Source organism: Muntiacus reevesi, chromosome 8 (genome assembly GCF_963930625.1).
Source record: "Muntiacus reevesi chromosome 8, mMunRee1.1, whole genome shotgun sequence".
Classification (NCBI taxonomy): Eukaryota; Metazoa; Chordata; class Mammalia; order Artiodactyla; family Cervidae; genus Muntiacus; species Muntiacus reevesi.
Genome location: NC_089256.1, coordinates 74,429,883 through 74,451,976, shown reverse-complemented (window position 1 = coordinate 74,451,976; position 22,094 = coordinate 74,429,883). Strand labels below are relative to the sequence as shown.

The window sequence follows — 22,094 nt, the reverse complement described above, 5'->3', positions numbered from 1 at the left end:
GGGGTAGAAGCAATGGGGAAGACAAAATATTTGTATGTATGACCAATACAGCAGAATTTATTTTATTTTGGCCATGAGATATGGCTTATGGGATCTTCCTTGACCAGGAATCAAACCTGTGACCTTGACAGTAAGAACTCAGAGTCCTAACCACAGGACCACCAGGAAATTCCCATCAACAGAATGTATGACTCATGTTTCATATATGGTTTAAAGCTAAGATAAAACAATAACTGAACTGGGGTGGGGATAGCATTGGTGACATGATTATTTAAGAGGGGCCAGATCTAGGTGGGAGTCTAGACAGAGGGGTCAAATAGAAGCAGAGTTCCAATTGACAACATAGAGTCAAGTTCAAGGAGGTCAGCAGAGGCAAAAAAAGGCATAAATACACCTAAGTTCAGGCAATGAGAAGTGACTATCAGGAGATTGCAGAATAGATAAAGCACATGGGGGTGGATGAATTTCTGATTCTAGAACATAAGCTCTTTGTTTTTATCTATTTTCTGCTGTGTATTGCTTCTGTGAAGCCCTGCGCCTTTGGGTGTTAGTTCTATCCAGGAAGAGCTTAAAGACCTGCCATAACATCCTAGCCTGGGACTCCCCTGGTGGTCCAGTGGTCAAGAATCCTCACTTCCACTGTAGATGCACAGTTTCCATCCCTGGGCTGATAACTAAGATCTCAAATGCTATGTGGCAGGGCCAAAAAAGAAAAGTGTCAAAAGGAGAAATTTTAAATAAATTTAACTTTTGGGGCATAGTGATGTTGGAAGTACAGAGGCAGCATTAGTTAAGTGAGGAGATCACAGACCTTGCTCGGGCTGATAACTAAGATCTCAAATGCTATGTGGCAGAGCCAAAAAAGAAAAGTGTCAAAAGGAGAAAATTTAAATAAATTTAACTTTTGGGGCATAGTGATGTTGGAAGTACAGAGGCAGCATTAGTTAAGTGAGGAGATCACAGACCTTGCTCGCCCTCAATTTTATCCTATATAAAATCCAGATAGTAGTAGCTACAATAGTAGTTTTTGTACTAATAATCATTTTAAAGTATTCAACAACTATTAGCCTTGTACTAACAAAATAATTGTTTTAAAGTATTCAACAAAGTGTTGTTTGAGTATGAGAAGAATGAAGGAATCCTTGCACATAACCTAGGCTCTGACATCTTATGGAGGAGTCGAGGGTGGTGGGACTGAAAGTTTCAACCCATTAATCACCTGGTTGATTCCCATAGCAACTTTAGGTGATTTCCAAGAATCAGCTTATTAACATAAGCTCAGGTGTGGCTGAAAGGAATTTCTTGTGAATATCAAGACACCTTTGTCATTCTTACCACTTAGGAAATTCCAAGGGTTTTAAGAGCTCTGTGGCAGGAACAGGAAGGAAGACTATATATTACTAATTATAAATTACAATATCATACTTCCCTAATCCACCGAAACTACTTTCACCAATACATGGGATGACCATGTAAATGTTGTATAAACCAAAACTTTTGAGAATGAAAGGTAACATTAATAATTACACTGGACGGTGCTCGCTTTGGCAGCACAAGTACTAAAACTGGAACGTTACAGAGATCGGCATGGCCCCTGCGCAAGGATGACACGCAAATTCATGAAGCGTTCCATAATTTTTGATGCACGGTGAAAACCAGCACGATATTGTAAAGTAATTAGCCGTCAATTAAGATAAATTAATTAATTTACAAAATAATTACACTGCTTGGTAGAAACAAGCAGGGCCTGTCCTATACACAAACTAAAACTAATGACAACTGTCTAAATATTTTCACTTGGATGTTTCACATCTCACTCAACATAAAAACACTGAATCATTGACATTCCTACAAAACCTATTCTTCCTCATGTTATTAAATCTCATCTACATTCATCCCACTTGCTCAGGCAGAAACTTAAGAATCATGACCAATTCCCCCTTCCCTTCTCTCATGTGCATGTCATAAAATCCCTATCACAGACCTATCTACAAAATACCATCTGAAAATATACAGTCCTCTCCTCCTCCATCTACTAGCATATTATTCTCTAGCATAACACCCTGTTCATGTTCTTTACACTCTGTAATTATATATTTATTAGTTTATTTGTCACTGTCTGTCTTCCCTAGTTTACTGCCTGGGATGCTGAGATTTGGTCACCCAGTGCCTGGTATTCCTAGCACCTAACGTGATGATGACACATAGTAGATACTCAATAAATATTTATGGGATTAATGAATACATGAATAAACAGATGCAAAAAATAAGCAAATACCTGCAAAACACCTTCAAGAAATATTAGCATAAATAGTGTGAAATTCAAAATACTATAGCTGAGTCTTTGTGCCCTATTAAAAAATCAGCATTTGAATCTCTAAGACAAAGACCAAACAACCAAGTAAGTGGGGAAAGGCAAGAAAGAAGACAGGAGCGGAGAAAAGCAGAAAGAACTGGTAAATTCAAACTATTCCCTCTACTTACTATGATAACTTTGAGGTCCATCCATGTTGCTGCAAAAAACATTATTTCATTCTTCTTTATGCCTGAGTAATAGACCACTGTATAAATATACCACATATTCTTTATTCATTCATCTGTCAACAGACATTTAGTTTGCTTCCCTGTCTTGGTTATTGTAAATAGTGTTTCAGTGAACAGTGGAATGCATGTATCTTTTCAAATTATAGTTTTCCCCAGATCATATGCCTAGGAGAGGGATTATAGGATCATATGCCAACTCTATTTTTATTGGGTTGGCCAGAAATTTCAATTGGGTTTTTCCATAACAATAGTTTTTTAAGTTTAAAAAAAGAAACAGCCATCCCCTCTAGTCTTCTCCTTTGCCCTCCATATAACTCTGTTTTAATTCTATATCTTGTGCTAGCAGAGAAAATTACACTCTTGAACAGGTAAGAACAATTTTTCTGGAACACCATCCTGTCTGATAGAGAAGGGAAGATGTGTTGACTTGAAAGTCAACAATTCAGAAGCAGTATCATCAACAGTGCTCTTCTTCTCTAGACTCAGGTTGTTGTGATGAATGCCAAAGGAAGGTTTGTTCCACACAGAAACAGCACGTTAGGCAATCATCCAACAGCATGCATTAACTCTTTTTAAACATTAACTTTTGTTTTTGTTTTTTACCTGTGCTGGATCTTTGTTGCTGCGTGTGGACTTTCTCTATTTGCAGCGAGCAGGGGCTGCTTTCTAGTTGCAGTGCTCAGGCTTCTCATTGTGGCATCTTTTCTTGTCGCATAGCACTGGATCTAGAGCAGGAAGGCTCAGTGGTTATGGCACACTAGCTTAGTGGCCTTGAGGCATGTGGAATCTTCCCAGACCAGGGATCAAACCTGTATCCCTGCATTGGCAGGTGGACTCTCAACCACTGGACCACCAGGGAAGTCCTAAACATTAACTTTTAGGTAAAAATTAAAGTAGATGGATATCCTGACTTCAGATACAACATTATTCATAGGAACTTCCTTATAATAAACAACCAGCCAAATAAGGGGAGAGCCTATTCTGAGAAAAGGAAGGAATGGGATTGGGAGATGGAAAAAATCAAGTTTTCATTACTGTATATCTCATCATTGAAAAGCTGTACATCAACACACAAGACACACACATAGAAGAAAAGATTCTTTCTTCTCTTAGAATAAGCAATCTAAGCATTCTGAGGAAGTTGGCTCCAACTTCCTAGTCTTTGGGCCTATATCCCTGAATAGCATAAGTCTCTTGTCAAGATTAGTGCTGCCTCTGCCTTCTGGCATCTATGCCTCTGCTGTTTGATATTATAAATATTCACATGCCACATCCATGGTAGTGGTAGCTACAAAACATCCCTAACAGGAGAAAATTTACTTGCAAATATAGTATCTGAAAGTTGCAAGTCCTGTCTTTAGAAAGGGCAATGCCTTCATCACTGGGCATCCAGGCTGTGGGAGTTCCCAGTGGAAGAAGAACAGGCCCCAGAGATCTCCGAGGCAGGCCTCCTATCTCATGGAGAACATTTTCTTCTAGGACAGAAGCCACCTAGAATAGGAACACAGTACCATTACTTGGCAAGATAGCAATCATCTACAGTCATGCCAGTCTTCCTGCATCATTACACTGATTTTAGTAGAAGCAACAAGAACCTTGACTCCAACTGACTTGAACAATAAAGCGATTTATCAGTTCATGTATTTGAAAAGTCCAGAAGTAGGGCAGCTTTACAGTACAGTCCATTAAGGACTCCACCTTTCTCTCTGTGTGTCTCTGGGTTCTGCTTCTCTTTATGTGTTGACTCTGTGCTCAGAATGGCTTCCCTCCTTGTTGCCAAGAGAAGCAACATCAGTTTCTTGCTTCTTCATTCCCATCCGAAGAGACCCTTACTTCACTCATCCACTAAACTGAAGTGCGGGACTTGTACCAGCTGGACCATCCTAGAACCATCATGATGACAAGGGAAATGGGATTAGAACCTTTCCAGAAAGAGGCCAAGGTCAATCTATCCCACCTGCAATGCATGACTGCAGCTGAATGCATGAGTCAGGTGTGATGTAGAAACGGCATCATTGTCTCCCTATCCAGCCTCTACACCGATGTTCTCTGTCCCTGTAACTTAGAACATCAGAGCCGTCCAAGAAAGAGACGCACTCTGTTCTTGGTTATTCTCTCTCTCTCTTTCCACTCTTTCCCTCTCTTTCTTTCTCTCATTCTCCATATCATCTTTACCTTCTGCCTTGTGAAAACTGATTGGCGGTGAAAGCAAGGTGGGAAAGGGGATGAGGATAAGACAAAAAAGATATAGTATGGCCTTCATGTAGTTTTCTAGAGTGAAAACTAGAAAACTTCTAGACTTGAGAAATGAATGATTAAATCTACACAGCTACCCTAAGTCTGAAACTGTGGTCCGAACTAATGCCCTAGATTAGCAAAGTGTGTGGTGATCCAGAAAAAAAAATTTATTATGGAAACTTTAGACGAGAATAGGTAGATTACCTAGAGGTACTATACCAGTCTGGACAATTCTGCTTCAGACCAATACTACTGCTTGTGTTAGTCATGCACTGTCAGTAATTAAGTAAATGAATAATCTAAAAATATGTCAAGAAGTTCCGTGGTGGCCTAGTGGTTATAATTCCAGGCTTTCACTGCCATGGCTTGGGTTCAATCAATGGTCAGGAAACTGAGACCCCACAAGCTGTGTGACACAGGCAAAAATAAAAATAAAGGTAAGATATTAGGGACTTCCCTGATTGTCCAATGGTTAAGACTCCATATGCAGAGGACACAGCTTCAATCCCTGGTCGAGGAACTAAGATCCCACATGCAGTGCAGTGTGGCAAAAAGAAATTTTTTTTTAAAGAAAAAAATCAAATTATGGCAATGTGCATAATAATTATTCACAATAAGCAGTCTCTCAGAGCTACCTGAGATGCTGCCTCCTGGGCTGCAGTACTCGTTTTGCCCCAAATAAAACTTAACTCACAACTCTCAAGCTGTAAATCTTTTTTAGTCAACAGTATTCAGGACTGATTTCCTTTAGGATTGACTGGTTTGTTCTCATATACAAGTTACTAAATTTATTTTTGATTTCCTTCTATTAATCTGTCTCATGCCAGTTGAATTATTAAACCAGGCAGAAGAACCTGAAAGGGGAGAGGAGAATTTCTTCCTCTTTAATTTTGTCTCCTCTGTATGTCAGCTTTCTTTTCTCTTCTGTTGTTCTATATTCTTTCAAGTTATACCCACTAGATGTTTGTTCTCCTGAGGGTTTGTTCCTGGCTCTCAGAACTCTTTAACTCTTTATCTGAATGGTTTTAACTCACCTATTTATCCTGACTACCTGCCAACCCCGAAATCTCTTATGTTCCCCACCTAGTTTCCTGGCTGCTCACAGTGTTGTCTTAAAACTCAGTTAGTCCCAAAATGTAATTGTTTCCCTTGAATCTTATTAGTCTTCTTCTCCATTGTATTAGTGATAATTTTTATTACTATTTCTTTGATTTTCTAACCTAGAAACACTGATATAACCTATCTTCTGCCCTGAACTAACCAGTAGTATAGCCTCACAGACAAGATGAACTCTGAGCAGAGATATGAGTAAACAGGGAGGAAGTAATGCCTGCTGCATCTATGGGTAAAGCGTTTTAACCAGAGAGAGAGAGGAGGAAGAAGAAAGGGTCCAAGGCACTAGAGTGTCTTAGGAATGCCAAGGAGGTCAGGGTGAGCAGTGCAGGAGCAGCGAGAGAGAAAAAAAAAATAATAATAATTATTCACAATAGCAGAAAAATAGTTAAAATTAACTTAAATATCCATCAGTAGATAAAATCTCATGTAGATTATAGTTCAACCATTCAATGGAACATTAAGTAACAGTATTAAAGAACAGTTCTGAAGGATCTGCAATATCAAAAACAATGCCTATTCGGAGAAGGCAATGGCACCCCACTCCAGTACTCTTGCCTGGAAAATTCCACGGACAGAGGAGCCTGGTAGGCTGTAGTCCATGGGGTTGCTAAGAGTCGGACACAACTAAGCGACTTCACTTTCACCTTTCACTTGCATGCACTGGAGAAGGAAATGGCAACCCACTCCAATATTCTTGCCTGGAGAATCCCAGGGACAGGGGAGCCTGGTGGGCTGCCGTCTATGGGGTCGCACAGAGTCGGACACGACTGAAGCGACTTAGCAGCAGCAGCATGATTCCTTTACTACCAAGTATAAAAGGCACAATTTGAAAAATAATTCTGTAAAATTTGCATGTCAGATATAATTATGTAAAATATACAGTCAAAAAGAGACTAAAAAGAAATATACCAAATGGTACTTGAGTTTCCTGAAATGCTGTTATCTAGTTCTCAACGTTTTTTGTGATACTGTTACATTCATTTATAACTGAAAAAAAAATTAGAAAGCATTATTACTTGGCAGATATCTACTTAGCATTTGGCTTTTGTGCTGATAAAAGAGCAGTTACAATTGGTGGTCTGTGGTCTGTCCCAACAGCACTCATTCATTTACTCAACAGCTGTTGAGTAATTATTCACTACCTGCTATGTACTAGACAGGAGAAGGCAATGGCAACCCACTCCAGTACTCTTGCCTGGAGAATCCCAGGGACGGGAACCTGGTGGGTTGCCGTCTATGGGGTCGCACGGAGTCGGACACGACTGATGTGACTTAGCAGTGGCAGTAGCAGTGTGTATTAGACACCAGGGATATTTCAGTGAGGTAAATGACCTTGTCCCTGCCCCTATCTCTACAGCCCAGTAAGGAAGACAGACAATAAGCAAATAATTTATTACAAATCAGGAAAACATGCTATGAAGGTAACCAACAAAATGTCATACAAGGAAGGGGAAGCTGCTTTAAAAGGGAGCCAGAGGCTTCCCAGGAGTTAGTATCTAAATCAAAATGAGGATGAGAAGGTGCCCAAAATTCCAAGTGCAGGGACAGAGCAATGCAAGCAGAGGAACTACGGTGAATGAGAGCTTGGCAAGTCCTGGGAACTGAAAGGAGGGGGCCCTGGGGGGCTGGAGCACAGAAAAAGAAGAGGGGAGAAAATGAGGTTGAAAAGGTAAGGAGAGACCAGATCATGCAAAAGCTTGATAAGAATTTTAGATTTGATTCCAAGTACAATGTGAAACTATTGAAGAGAAGGAACACAGTCTGGTTTGCATTTTAATAAATTCATTCAGGCTGCTTTGTGAAGAATGATTTGGTGGTGAGTAGGGGACATGATAAGAAGCAGAAAACTAGTCAAAAGGTCTCTGCAGGAGACAACAGTGAACTGGATTAGGTGGTAATGCAATGAATTAGAGATAGACCAGAGGACATGGTGAGGTGAGGGGAGAATGAATCAGGGGTGAGGCCCAGATTACTGGTTTGAGCAGTTGAGTGTACAGCAATGGCACTTACAGAGATGGGAGAAGTGAGCAAGAATTCGGGAAATAAAATGAAGAATTTAGTTAAACTTAGATAACACTGTGGGAACTCCCTGGTGGTCCAATGGTTAAGATTCCACTTCCTTAATGCAAGAGGCATGGGTACAATCCCTGGTTGGTGAACTAAGGTCCTACATGCCCTGTGGCATGGCCAAAAAAAAAAAAAAACAGATGCAATGTATAACCTGTTTATATAATCTAACTCTCCAGGAAGAACTTTGAGGAGGGGAAAATGTTTCTCACCTTTGAAGTCTCAACAATGCAACATGTTACAGACGAAGCATTTAGTAAGTGTGAAATGAATGTCAGAGTTTTGCAAGTATTTCATTCCTTCCAGTGTAATAAAATTCTACTTATTGTGAAAAGTCTGATTTTAGACAGTTTCCCTTACCAAGGCAGACAAGGAAAAAGTGATTGACCATTAATGATTCTTTAAATGAAAAAAAAAAAAAGCTTAAGATGCTTATTTTTGTAATTCTTTGTTTGTTTAGTTTTCTGTAGTTAGACTAAAATGGGAGTTAAAAGCTTTAGTGTGTATGTTTAAATTCTTGGGCCTGCTACTGACCTTCTTCAAGTGAGTTTTACCTCTCAGTGTTTTCATTTTCTCCATTTGCAAAAGGGAGATAATGGTAGTTGCCTTATCTCACAAGGATGTCATGAAAATAAGTCAGATAAATTGCTTTGCCCTCCTTAGAGAGGGGCTCTAGAAAGTAAGCATTATTACATATGATGATGAATACTCCCAACTTCAAAGATATTTTTAAATTGCCCCCCCAAGTCTTTGAACATGTTAAGCCTATGAATAGCACTGTGTTAGGTGTTTATACATTTCTGGCAAGCTTTCACCTCTTGTTAAAGCAGTGAATGGTCTTTGAACAAATGTATTTCTCATTCTTTGATAACTCTGCTTCCTTGTTTGTACACTTGAAAGATGATTATCATCTGGCATATGAGGTCAAGTTGAACTCCTTGGTGCCATTACAGTTCAATTGCAGCTTTAATTGAGTTTTTCTCCCAAGGTTGAAAATAAGTCAGTGGTTCACTTTAGTAAGCTACTTACATTTTAAATAATTATGAGATGAATTCAACTATTTTCTGCAAATGATATGTACAAATAATGCTTTTCATTTTAGCTATAATATCCTCACTCAAAACTTGATATAAAAATTCAGTAATTTTATTTCTTCATTTGCTGTATTATTTTTCTGATGCGTTCTCCTAAAATCAGGTTTAATAGCTATAATTATTCTTTTAACATTTCTAACATAGACAGCCATGATGCACACATAAATATCATCGCAGTAAAGACCTATAGCCCTCAAGACAAAACATAGGATAGTAAACATCTTCTAGAACAACTTTTTTTCTTTTCTTTCTTTTTTTTTTTTTTTTTTGCTGGTCATGCAGCATGCAGAATCTTACTTCCCCCTGCTCAGTCAGGAATTGAACCCATTCCCCCCTGCAGTGGAAACATGGAGTTATAACCATTGGACCACCAGAAAAGTCCCTAGAACAGTATGTCTTATTGCAGATGTGCATCAAGCTCATTATCAGTGTGATATAAAAAACCTGACATTAGCACTTCCACCCTTATTCATACATCCTTTACCTGTATACCCAACACAAATCAAAACCACTTTCTGCTGGAGTAGAAACAATGCTCCCAACAGAGTGCTATAAAATCATTCCTTGCAAACTATGAGAATAAGACCCAGAAGGAAACAAAAGGAATGAATCACATCAAGATTAAGAAAATAGACTGTGGATATAGTGGGAAAACTATCCCTCTTAAAGGGGAGGCAGCCTTGTGGGAATGGAGTCCCCAAATTTCAAATATTTCAGGGGGAGACAAAAAAGAAAATACTTATGTGAAAGTGAAGTCGCTCAGTCATGTCCGACTCTTTGTGACCCCATGGACTGTAGCCTACCAAGTTCCTCCATCCATGGAATTTTCCAGGCAAGAGTACCGGAGTGGGTCACCATTTCCTCCTCCAGGAGATCTTCCCAACCCAGAGACTGAGGTAACAGTACTCCAGGCATCTTGTGGTGAGCCTGAAGTTTCCACCCTCCACCTGGGTGGGGGACTTAGCTCTGCAGAAGAATTTAAAGATGTTGTTAGAAATATTCCTCAAAGGACCCTGCCCCAAGGCTACAGAACTCTGCCTCAGGGCTAGACCATTGTTTCTTGATTGCCCCTCCATTGTTTCTGTATTCCCTCTCCTCCCTGATTCCTCTGAAGCTCAGGGAAGGTCACAGAGACTGAAAGAAGCCTATTTCCTACAAATTAAAAAAGGGCAACCCAGAGATGAGTTGTACCTGGGAGCCCCACAGGGTTCTACTCGGTTTCAATAATGCACACTTTGATGACTTTCTAAGAAGGGAGATCTAAACCTAAGTGGAGAAAGGGTATGGGGGGAAATGGCCTCAACCTCACCAAGAGATGGTAGAAGCCTCCTCACATCCCACCAGGATCTGACAGATGGACACTAAAGGACAGGCCTATCCCTCAGGCTGATTCACGAAACAAATGTCCTAGGTGTCCTAGGTCCTAAAACTGGGGAAGGAGTTCCAATTCTATTTTCACAATGTTATTAAAGTTTTATTTTTAAATTTGTCTTTAGTGATATTTCCGGGGGCCTATAAAAGTTGCCATGAGCACAGTCTGCTCTCAAATACAATTATCTTGCATAGGCCTTTAACTGGTGGGATGACCCAAACTGCCCTACTTCCAGGAAAATCACTCCTAACTTCTGGTATTGTTGTAGCCACGCATTCCGGGAAACAAACTCACTCAGAAGGACAATGCAGATAGTGGAGTGCAGTCTATTACACCGGTGGGCCCAAGGCAGAGTCTCCTCTTAGCCAAGGACCCCAACCAGTTTTTGTGAAAACCTTATATACCCTAAATATACATGCACAAACCCACCTCCCCAAATTCCCTGACAATCAAAGTTAACCCATGATTCATATGCCTTAAGCCTAGGTAGTTAACAGTGGGCAATTGTCAATAGGCCTGTGGTCATACCCCAATAAGCATAATAGAATGTATGATTCTATCAGTTACACAGATAATTTAGCAATGGAGAGCTCTGGGGCTCTTCTTTCCAGGGGCCTGGTTTTCCAGTTGGTATATCATTTCCATAGATACTGGGCATTTAGCTCAAAGTCCACAGTCCGGCCCAAGACGGAGTCCTGCTTTCAAGATAGAGCCTTTTCTGTTTCCTCCTTCAGTATTGTTGAATTTACCTAGGCCAAAGGTCACAGATTAGTAGGTACAGTGGGCCAGATTTTTCCTCAAAATGTTTTAGAGTGGCCCATTGCAATGACTTCTGACACCAACATTCAAGTTAGGCCAAACTTCACGGGTTAAGGGCATAGTTCTCCATAAGGCTGCCCTTAGTGATATAAGGGGTGATACAGTGGTTCCCCAAGCCATCCCGACTTCTGACCAGCTGGCTACAATTCAGCTGACTACTCCTCAGGTTAGATAATTCACTACAGTGACTCATAGAACTCAGAAAAGTGCTATACTTACGATTTCAGTTTTATTACAGAAATAAGATTCAAATCCAAACCAGTCAAAGAGAGAGATGTGTATGGTGAAGTCTTTGGGAGGGTCCCCAAAGTGAAGCTTCCTTGCCCAAGCTTCAAAATTTCCAGAGTATTTATTGGGACTTCACTATGTCAGCATGACTGGTTGAGTCATTGGTCAGTCTCTAACCCCACTACTCTCTTGAGAGGTCTGGCTGATGAGGACATGTTTGGGATTGCTGGTATAACCAGCCTCCATCCTAGGTCATCCCATAAGCTATCAGGTGTGGTCTGAGTGGCCCACCATGAATAAGAAAGGCACTCCTAGGAAATCCCAAGGATATAGGAGCTACTTCTCAGGATTCAGGAATAAAAGCCATCCAAATTCTTTATTGGGGCTTTCCCAGTGGCTCAGATGTAAAGAATCTGCATGCCAATGCAGGAGACTCAGTTTCCATCTCTGGGTTGGGAAGATCTCCTAGAGAAGGGAATGGCAACCCACTCCAGTATTTGGATAGAGGAACTTGGTGGGCTACAGGCTATGGGGTAGCAAAGAGGCTGACACAACTTAGCAACTTAACAATAATAACAACAAATTCTTTATTATACAACCATACTGAAATGGAGCAGGACTCCACGGTCTCCCCCCCCAAACCCCACCCCCACCATGTCTTCTGCTTGCCTTTTGTCTGTGGAAAACTTTAGTCAAAGAACAAGTTTGATCAGAGAAGTGAGAAGTGCAGAAACAAAACAGAGAAAGAAGACCAAATAATAATAAGGTAGTCATTAAGCATAGTCAAGGACCTTTAGTTCTTTCTCAAGGGCTATAAATAATATTCTGAGCCATATCCTGTGAGCTGTCTTGGAGAAGTTAACTACAAGATTACCAGACTGTACCCACAACATGGACTGCCACAATTCTGAGAACTGGCTTCAAAGAAATGGGAACAAATGGACCCTGAAACTGAAGATATTAACTGTACCTAAAACAACCAAGATTATGCTGGTCAGACCACCGATGGCCAATCTGAAGATGACTGTCAGAGCTGACTGTTCTGTGTTTGCAGGTAGCCCTTTCCTTCTTTCTTTAAAAAAAAAAGCCCTTGCCCCACTGGTTGCCAGAGCGGGAGTTGGCCTTTGGACAGATATTTGCCTTCCCCGCCTTCCTCCCCAGTTGCCAGCATATGAAATAAAGCAAAATTTCCTTTCCACCAACCTGCCTGTTTATGAGTTTCTGAGTAGTGAGCACCTTGATCCCACACTCTTTCTGTAACAATAAATTTTATTTTAAATTAACTATCAACAGATGGTAAAGCATCTGCCTACGATGTGGCAGACCCGGGTTCAATCCCTGGATCAGGAAGATCTCCTGGAGGAGGAAATGGCAACCCACTCCAGTATTCTTGCCTGGAAAATCCCATGGACGGAGGAACTTGGTAGGCTACAGTCCATGGGGTCACAAAGAGTCGGACATGACTGAGCGACTTCACTTTCACATAAGTATCTTCTTTTTTGTCTCCCCCTGAAATATTTGCAATTTGGGGACTCCATTCCCACAAGGCTGCCTCCCCTTTAAGAGGGATAGTTTTCCCACTATATCCACAGTCTATTTTCTTAATCTTTTTTTTTTTTTTTTAATTTTTATTTTTCAGTGGGTTTTGTCATACATTGATATGAATCAGCCATTATTTTCTTAATCTTGATGTGATTCATTCCTTTTGTTTCCTTCTGGTGCACTGCAGAGATTTAAGTTGTGAACCTTGGCCTAAGTCTTGGATATTTTTGCTGTTTTTAACTTCCATCACACATTATTACTTTAAAAGAATAAATGGGAAAGGAATGGCAATTACCTTTTGTCACTTCATTCTCACCTGAATTTAAAACCACTCTTTCTCTACACTTTGTGTGAGTGTGGGTGCAGGTATCTTCTGCTTGTCTCTTACATCTTGAGCCAGGCCAATATGAAACTTTTCACTGCAGAACCAGGACAAACTAAATTAAAACTCATGACATCCTCAAATCAAAAACTATAGCCAACCTTAGAAAAGAAGACTCTCTTTTCAGAGACAAAACAAAACCCATGTTTCTCAGTAATTTAAAATTCTCACATTCCCCTTTATACCTTGAAATTCATCATAAGTAATTAAAACTAAGTTCATTGGTAAGTAATCTTTAAGGATGTTATTTTATTTTAAGCCAGAAAATGATGGTGGGGCTAACACGAATAATCTTTGCAGGCAAGCCAATGAAGCATTAAGGTGGCACATAGGAAATACAACACTGGACTTGAAAAGTTCAAGGGGCTAGTTGCTGGTCCCAACTCAGCAAAAAATAAACTTAGATAAGGGAGTTTCTCCACCTGGTGAAGGGACTAAAATCTTGTAGGAATAAGAAGTCATATTTGTCACAATTATTATCTACAAAACATTGTCATATAAATTATTTCATTGGATATCAAATGTTCATACTACTGAGAATTTTCCTTTGGAATGTTTATAAGACATTTGTCAAGGAGAGGATTTCAAGTATAAGAACAAGCTGTAGTATTTTTTGAACTGTACTTATTAAATCACTACTTTCCTTTTTAAAAATGAGAGAGGGGCCTATTATACACAGTGATGTAAGTCAGAAAGAGAAAGAGAAATATCGTATACTAATGCATATATATGGAGTCTAGAAAAATGGTACTGAAGAATTTATTTGAAGGGCAGCAATGGAGAAACAGAGTTTCAGAGAATAGCAGTTTGCAGAGTTCCAAAGAATAGGAAGGAGAGATAAGAAAGCCTTCCTCAGCGATCAATGCAAAGAAATAGAGGAAAACAATAGAATGGGAAAGACTAGAGGTCTCTTCATGAAAATTAGAGATACCAAGTGAACATTTCATGCAAAGATGGGCTAAATAAAGGACAGAAATGGTATGAACCTAACAAAAGCAGAAGATATTATGAAGAGGTGGCAAGAGTACACAGAAGAACTGCACAAAAAAGATCTTCATGACCCAGATAAACACAAAGGTGTGATCACTCACCTAAAGCCGGACATCCTGGAATATGAAGTCAGGTGGGCCTTAGGAAGCCCCACTACAAACAAAGCTAGTGGAGGCGATGGAATTCCAGTTGAGCGATTTCAAATTCTAAAAGATGATGCTGTGAAAGTGCTGCACTCAATATGTCAGCAAATTCGTAAAACTCAGCAGTGGCCACAGGACTGGAAAAGGTCAGTTTTCATTCCAATCCCAAAGAGAGGTGATGCCAAAGAATGCTCAAACTACCACACAATTGCACTCATTTCACATGCTAGTAAAGTAATGCTCAAAATTCTCCAAGCCACGCTTCAGCAATATGTGAACCGTGAACTTCTAGATGCTCAAGCTGGTTTTAGGGAAAGGCAGAGGAACCAGAGATCAAATTGTCAACATCTGCTGGATCATCAAAAAAGCAAAGAGTTCCAGAAAAACATCTATTCTGCTTTATTGACTATGCCAAAACCTTTGACTGTGTGGATCACAATAAACTGTGGAAAATTCTGAAGGAGATGGGCATACCAGACCACCTGACCTGCCTCTTGAGAAACCTGTATGTAGGTCAGGAAGCAACAGTAAGAACTGGACATGGAACAACAGACTGGTTCCAAATAGGAAAAGGAGTACGTCAAGGCTGTATGTTGTCACCCTGCTTATTTAACTTCTATGCAGAGTACATCATGAGAAACGCTGGGCTGGAGGAAGCACAAGCTGGAATCAAGATTGCAGGGAGAAATATCAATAACCTCAGATATGTAGATGACACCACCCTTATGGCAGAAAGTGAAAAAGAACTAAAGAGCCTCTTGATGAAAGTGAAAGAGAAGAGTGAAAAAGTTGGCTTAAAGCTCAACATTCAGAAAACTAACATCATGGCATCCAGTCCCATCACTTCATGGCAAATAGATAGGGAAACAGTGGAAACAGTGGCTGATTTTATTTTTCCGGGCTCCAAAATCACTGTGGATGGTGATTGCAGCCATGAAATTAAAAGACTTTAATTAAGACAAGAAATTAAAAAACTTTCCTTGGAAGGAAAGTTATGACCAACCTAGACAGCATATTAAAAAGCAGACATTACTTTGCCAACAAAGGTCCATCTAGTCAAGGCTATGGTTTTTCCAGTGGTCATGTATGGATGTGAGAGTTGGAATATAAAGAAAGCTGAGCACCAAAGAATTGATGCTTTTGAACTGTGATGTTGGAGAAGACTCTTGAGAGTCCCTTAGACTGCGAGGAGATCCAACCAGTCCATCCTAAAGGAGATCAGTCCTGGGTGTTCATTGGAGAGATTGATGTTGAAGCTCAAACTTCAATACTTTGGCCACCTCATGTGGAGAGCTGACTCATTTGAAAAGACCCTGATGCTGGGAAAGATTGAGGGCAGGAGGAGAAGGGGACAACAGAGGATGAGATGGCTGGATGGCATCACTGACACAATGGACATGGGTTTAGGTGGACTCCGGGAGTTGGTGATGGACAGTCAGGCCAGGCGTGCTGCGGTCATGGGGTCACAAAGAGTTGGACACAACTGAGCGACTGAACTGAACTGAACTGAACGGAGAAACAGACGTAGAGAACAGACTTATGGACATGGGGAGAGGGGAGGAGAGGGTGAGATGTATGGAAAGAGTAACATGGAAACTTACATTACCGTATGTAAAATAGATACCTAATGGGAATTTGCTGTATGGCTCAGGAAACTCCAACAGGGGCTCTGTATCAACCTAGAGGAGTGGGATGGGGAGGGAGATGGGAGGGAGGTTCAAAAGGGAGGGGACATATGTATACCTATAGCTAATTCATGTTGAGGTTTGACAGAAAACAAAAAATTCTGTGAAGGAATTAACTTCAATTGAAAAATAATTTTTTTTAAAAAAGGGAAAAAAAATAGGAGAGAGAGAGAGAGAGAGGGACTTCCCTGACTGACTGTTCAGTGGTTAACACTCTGCACTTCCACGGCAGGCGGCATGGGTTTGGGGAACCCCACTGATTTACACAGCAGCCAAAGAGGAAAAAAAAAAAAGAGGGAGAGCCTCCCCAGCAGGAGGCTCGCTTCAGACCAGCCTCTACCACAAATTTTGTAAATGTGGGGAAGCAAAAGTACCACTAGATGGGGCAGGAACAAAAGACATCTATTTATTTATAGTTCAAGGAACACCAGCAGTCTTCAAAGGCGATCTTAAGAGATCCCTTTCAGAGTAAATGCAAGCTTAGTAAAGCTTGCTGAGTTACCTTAAAAACCTAGAAAAATCTTTTGACAAAATCAGAACTAGAACCTCATACAATAATTTACTCCATGTTCCTTCCACAAAACCATGTTGATGGGAAGATTCTTTTTCCTTCTTACACAGAGAGCATTATCAACAACGGTGTAGTTTTTTTCACGTTTCTTAACTGAAGGATAAGAATTGTATTGGACAATACTGAGGCACCTACTTCAGGCAGTAAGATGAAATTCTAGACAGGTTCATAAATACATATACTCTCACGGTCCTCCTGATCTATCTTCTCAGGGTCAAGATCCCAACAGGGTATCACACTGTTTGCCTTTGAAATTCAGGCTGCCTGCTACTCTCTCTCCCAGCAACTGCTACCAGAATAACTGTCTTAAGAAAGTGAAGGCCTCCAGTCAAAACAGCCCTCATCAAAAAGTCTACAAACAAAAGCTGGAGAGGATGTGGAGAAAAGGGAACCCTCTTGCACAGTTGGTGGGAATGTAAATTGATACTACTATGGAGAACAGTATGGAAATTCCTTGTGAAACGGGGAATAAAACTACCATATGAAAAAAAAAAAAAAAACTACCATATGATCCAGCAATCCCACTACTGGGCATATACCCTGAGAAAACCACAATTCAAAGAAGACACATGTACCCCAATGTTCATTGCAGCAGTATTTACAATAGCCAGGACATAGAAGAAACCTAAATGTCCAGATGAAAGGATAAAGATGTGTGTGTGTGTGTGTGTGTGTGTGTGTGTGTGTGTGTAATGTGAGTCATAGAAAGGAACAAAATTGAGTCATTTGTAGTGATGTGGATGAACCTAGAGTCTGTCAGAGTGAAGTCAGAAAGTGAAAAACAAATGTCATATATTAACATATGTATGATATCCAGAAAAATGGTACTGAACCTATTTGCAGGGTAGGAATCCAGATGGAGTGGGGGTGCACACTGACAGAGCAGCACTGCCAAACACACACAACCATGTATAAAATATTAACAGGTAGCCAGTGGGCAGCTGCTGTGTGGCATAGAGCTCAGCCTGGTGCGTTGTGGTGACCTAGATGGGTGGGATGTGGGGAGCTGGGGGAGGTTCAAGAGAGCGGGACAGATCTATATATACAGCTGATTCACTTCTCCTGGACAGCAGAAACCACTACAATACTAAAGCAATTACTCGCCAATTAAAGTGTTTTTATTATTATAGAAGAAAGTGAAGGCATTGACTTCGGATGAATCCTCACATAACTTGAAAGTTAGGTTTTATGACAGGAGGGCAGAATGATTTGTTGGTTGTTTCCTAATGGGCCTTTTTCTTTTTTTCCCTTCCCTTTTAGCAAAGAAACCTGACTTAACTCTCGGGTGGGGGCATAAATTTCTTCTTAAATGCCTATCGCCCCTTAATACTTTGCATCCAAAGATGGAGACAAAGATGAAAAGCAAAGACCATTAAGGAACATGACTTCCACTGTGTTGAGAACACACTAGATCTTCCTGTTAACAAATAAGAATTAATGATCTCACCAAAAAAATCACCGCTGTTCCACATCCCAGGACTGATCGGGATCAAGTTCAGCAGAGGCAAAAACCTGGAATAAATCCGCAGAGCAGGAACTAGGCTGTGATACACTGATAAAGGGCAATAAAACCAAAGGAGGGGAGGAGGAAAAAAACCCTGTAAGATAGCCAACTACTCGGCTCATTGCCCATTCATTTGGACGGATTTTGGAGCTGCCTCCACTTGTCCTTCTGATAGTTTATCTGCATGCTCTCCGGTCCAATCTGCAAGCGTCGAGGTCCACTGATGGCAGGGAAGACAGACGCACACAGACAGACCCCCTCCATTCAGGGAGAAAACAGATTCCCCCCGCTACCCTCCCCCTCACCGCCCCCCGCAGTCCCTCAGGCTGCAGGTGTCTGAGCCGAGTCCCGGGTGCAAGTCCCACAGCTCAGGGAAGCGCACCGCGCGCGGGGACCCCGCTCCGTTCCTTTCCCTGCGGTTACAGCCATGCCTCGGCCCACCGAGCGACCCGCGGCTGACAGAGCCCAACTCTTCACGGCGGCAATGGGCACCTCCGGAGAAGCCCCGGGCCGACCGCGGCCTCAGGCGGGGCGCTGGGGCTGGGCGGGCGGCCCACCGCAGGTTCCCGGGAGAGGTGAGCGAGCCAGCGGCTGACATTTTTTGTTTGTTCCACACTGGATGGTGTCTGGCGGTAGGCCGAGGCTTTTCCGCCCGCTGAAAGTCAGCGAGAAAAACAGCGCGCGGTAAGCAAAAGCACAGCACCTACGCCCGTCTCAGTTAGGGTTAGATGAGAAATGGCTGCCACCAACCCGGGGCCCACCCTCCGCAACCCGCCGCGCCGCCGGCTGCGTCTCCTTATGAATGCAGCAGTCGGCCCCTACGCGGATTGGCCGAGCCTGTCCACCGCGGCTCTCGCGATAACCGGTCTCGCAAATTTTTTTTTTTTTTTTTTAAGTTCTGTTTCCGGCCTAAAGGATAGTCGCCGCCCCACCCCACGTTTCTTATCCGCAGATTTGAATCTTTACTTCCGACATGTGACCTTGTGACTTGAAAATTAGCTTGAGTGCTTCTGAGCGCCGTTTTCCACCTCTTAAAAACCAGGTACGGCGCACGATATCATCTTAAAGAAATGGAGTTCATAGAAAAAATTTAGGGCCAATACAGTAATGCTCAGTTCTGATCCTCACATTTGATAGAGAACTTTAATAGATTCCCTAGCAGCCCCGACTAAACCAGAATCTTGGTTCGGCTCACGGGGCTGCCTCTGAGATCCTAACCTGTTCCCTCCTCCTTAGAATGTCCTCTCAACTTTTTGAGCAGAGGATGTTTTTATGACATATAACTACTTCATTCTTGATCTTAAGAACTGACTCTCCCTTTTATTAGGAAATAAAGGCTTTTCAATCGGGACTTTGCTTTAATGTGTCATGATCACGTTAAGAAAGAACAATGCACCATGAATTGTAGCAGGTTTTCATATTCGCTGGTACAATGCTGTTTTTCATATAATTGGCTGATCTTAAAAGTTGAACTTTTCAATTGGGTGAACTCCATGGAGCTGCCACTATTGGCACCTCTATATGAGAGAAAAGTAAAATGTTATGGGGATTGATTTGATAGGGGAACAACAAAAAGTACTAAACGAAAATTTTCACATTTTATTTCCCTTCCCTAGATTTCCTGAAAAGGATCATCCATAATCCTAAGAGGCTGGAGTCTATTGCAGGCTAGTTGTTGGGTTAACTGCCTAAGAAGCCACAGTTAAATTAGTTAACCCAGTAAGCTACTTTGGGAATCACTTTAAATTTTTATCTCTTAATCTCTTTAAATCTCAGCTTCTTAATTTGTAAATGGGAATACTACTTGTCTTGCCCATCTCTCTGAGCTGTTATTTAAATTAGGTAACGTGTTGGCTGAGATTTCTTATAGGAAAAAAGCACTTTAAGAACTAGTGAGGAGGTTGGGATCATTCTCTCTACAATGCTTGTGAATCTAGTGAGTATCTCACCAAATGTTCAGACTGCTCTCAGATAATCATTTTCTACAGTGTATGCAGTCTAGTAGATGTGCTTACAATCACTATTAATTAAATGGGAAACACATGTCAAAAAATGAAATGCACCTCTTCACAAATGTATCCTTTACCGGCTGAGCCACAAGGGAAGCCCAAGAATACTGGGGTGGGTAGCCTTTCCCTTCTCCAGGGGATCGTTGCAACCCAGATATTGATCAGGAATCGAACCGGGGTCTTCTGCATTGCAGGCGGATTTTTTTTTTTTTTTTTTTAACCAACTGAGCTATCAGGGAAGCCCAATTAAATGGAAAACACATGTCAAAAAATGAAATGCACAAATCTTCTCAAATCTTTCCTTCAGGCCAAACTGAATTACTTCCTGCTGCTTGTACATAGCATCATTTTTACACTTTGGAGCCTTTGCCCTAACGTTCCCTCTGCCATCAGTATGCTTTTCGTCAGTTCTATATATTTGCATACCTACCATAGAAGTCATAAGGGAAGGGGACAGAGATGAAGAGAAAGCCCACAACTCGTCTTCTAAGAACGTATCTAGTAAGGGAGAAAGACAAGCAAACCAAAAGAAAAGCCTGCATAAATTGTGATCAATAAAAGTTCAAGAAATATAATGTGTGGTGAAGGACACAATCAGTTTTTGACTGCGCAGGAATTAGCAAGAACTGGACCTATAAATTGTCTAATTCTCTAAGCAAAGTAACATTTTGAAAGTGCTTGTAGAAACATCTCGTTTGTATTTCATAAGGACCCTGGTGAAACAGATAGGGATTAGGATTAGCAACCCCACTTACCAATGAGGAAATTGATATTCAAAATGTTTAAACAATTTGTTGAAATGCAGCTGGTAGGCTGGCAGGGCCTGGACCTGAATCCACATATACTGCCCCTAAGTCCAGAGGGATGGGCAATCTATTAGATTTAAATTCCAGCTTCAAGTTCAGCCCCAAGGCCAAATCTATCAGAAAGTCTTTCTGAGCACTCAAGGTGTTTTCCCTCCTACAAAACCCCATTTCACATTTCTCTTAGGACACTAGCCCACTTTGCATCTTATTGTAGTCGGTATGAATTTCATCTCTTACACTGGACTGCTGAATTCCACAGGACACAATCTGACTCCTGATTCAGCACTTACTGCACGTAGCACAGTGCTTTGCACAGAGCAGATACTACACTTTGAGTTATGTCAACACTGCCAACATTCTCTCAGCCATCTTGGTCATTTCAGACCCTTCTTTCCCCTTCATAACTAATTAAGCACCAAGACTTGTCAGTTTTTCATTTCTTGCTTATAATCTTGAGTGTAAGACTTGACTTCTTTATATCTAGACTAATAACTTTTTATTTGATCATTGAATCTAGAGGGCCTTTCCCAGTGCAATTTATCCTCCCAACTACCACCACATTCATCTTAATTTCTTTATGTCTCCCGTTTTCAAATCTTTTGCCTATACGACATTTAAAACAAAACCTTCCAGCCTCTGGCCTTAATTTACATTCCTAGTCATTGCTCTTAGTCTGCTCAATAAGAGCTCTTCATTTTAACTAAACCAGTGTATTAAACATGCCTTGAAAAAAAAAAAAACATGCCTTGAATATGCTTTGTTCATCCTCATATCTAGACTCTTACTCATTTCCATTATGCTCTTCTGAATATCTGCCCTTTTTTATTCACTCTGCCATGCCCATCCTAATGCTACCTCATTCATGATGGCTTCCCTCTGCTATGAAATCCTCCCTCATAGAAAACTTCCTTTCATAAACTTCAACAAACTGAAAGATGTATCACTCATTTGGCACTCATATATACCACTCATTTGGCACATACC

General features: G+C 41.0%; 1 long non-coding RNA gene and 1 other non-coding gene across 3 annotated transcripts; one reads left to right on the top strand and one right to left on the bottom strand.

Moving 5' to 3' along the window:
* Positions 1-1,499: 1,499 nt before the first annotated feature.
* Positions 1,500-18,558, bottom strand: LOC136173415 (uncharacterized). Of its 2 annotated transcripts, XR_010664222.1 has the most exons (4): positions 18,239-18,558; positions 13,337-13,439; positions 3,148-4,035; positions 1,500-2,546 (listed from the first exon to the last, which is right to left on the bottom strand). It is a non-coding gene; the product is annotated as an uncharacterized lncRNA (long non-coding RNA). The 2 variants fall into 2 exon arrangements; XR_010664221.1 differs by having other exon boundaries at positions 1,500-4,035.
* Positions 1,536-1,639, top strand: LOC136173844 (U6 spliceosomal RNA). The gene has a single exon (XR_010664323.1). It is a non-coding gene; the product is annotated as a U6 spliceosomal RNA (small nuclear RNA).
* Positions 18,559-22,094: the final 3,536 nt, after the last annotated feature.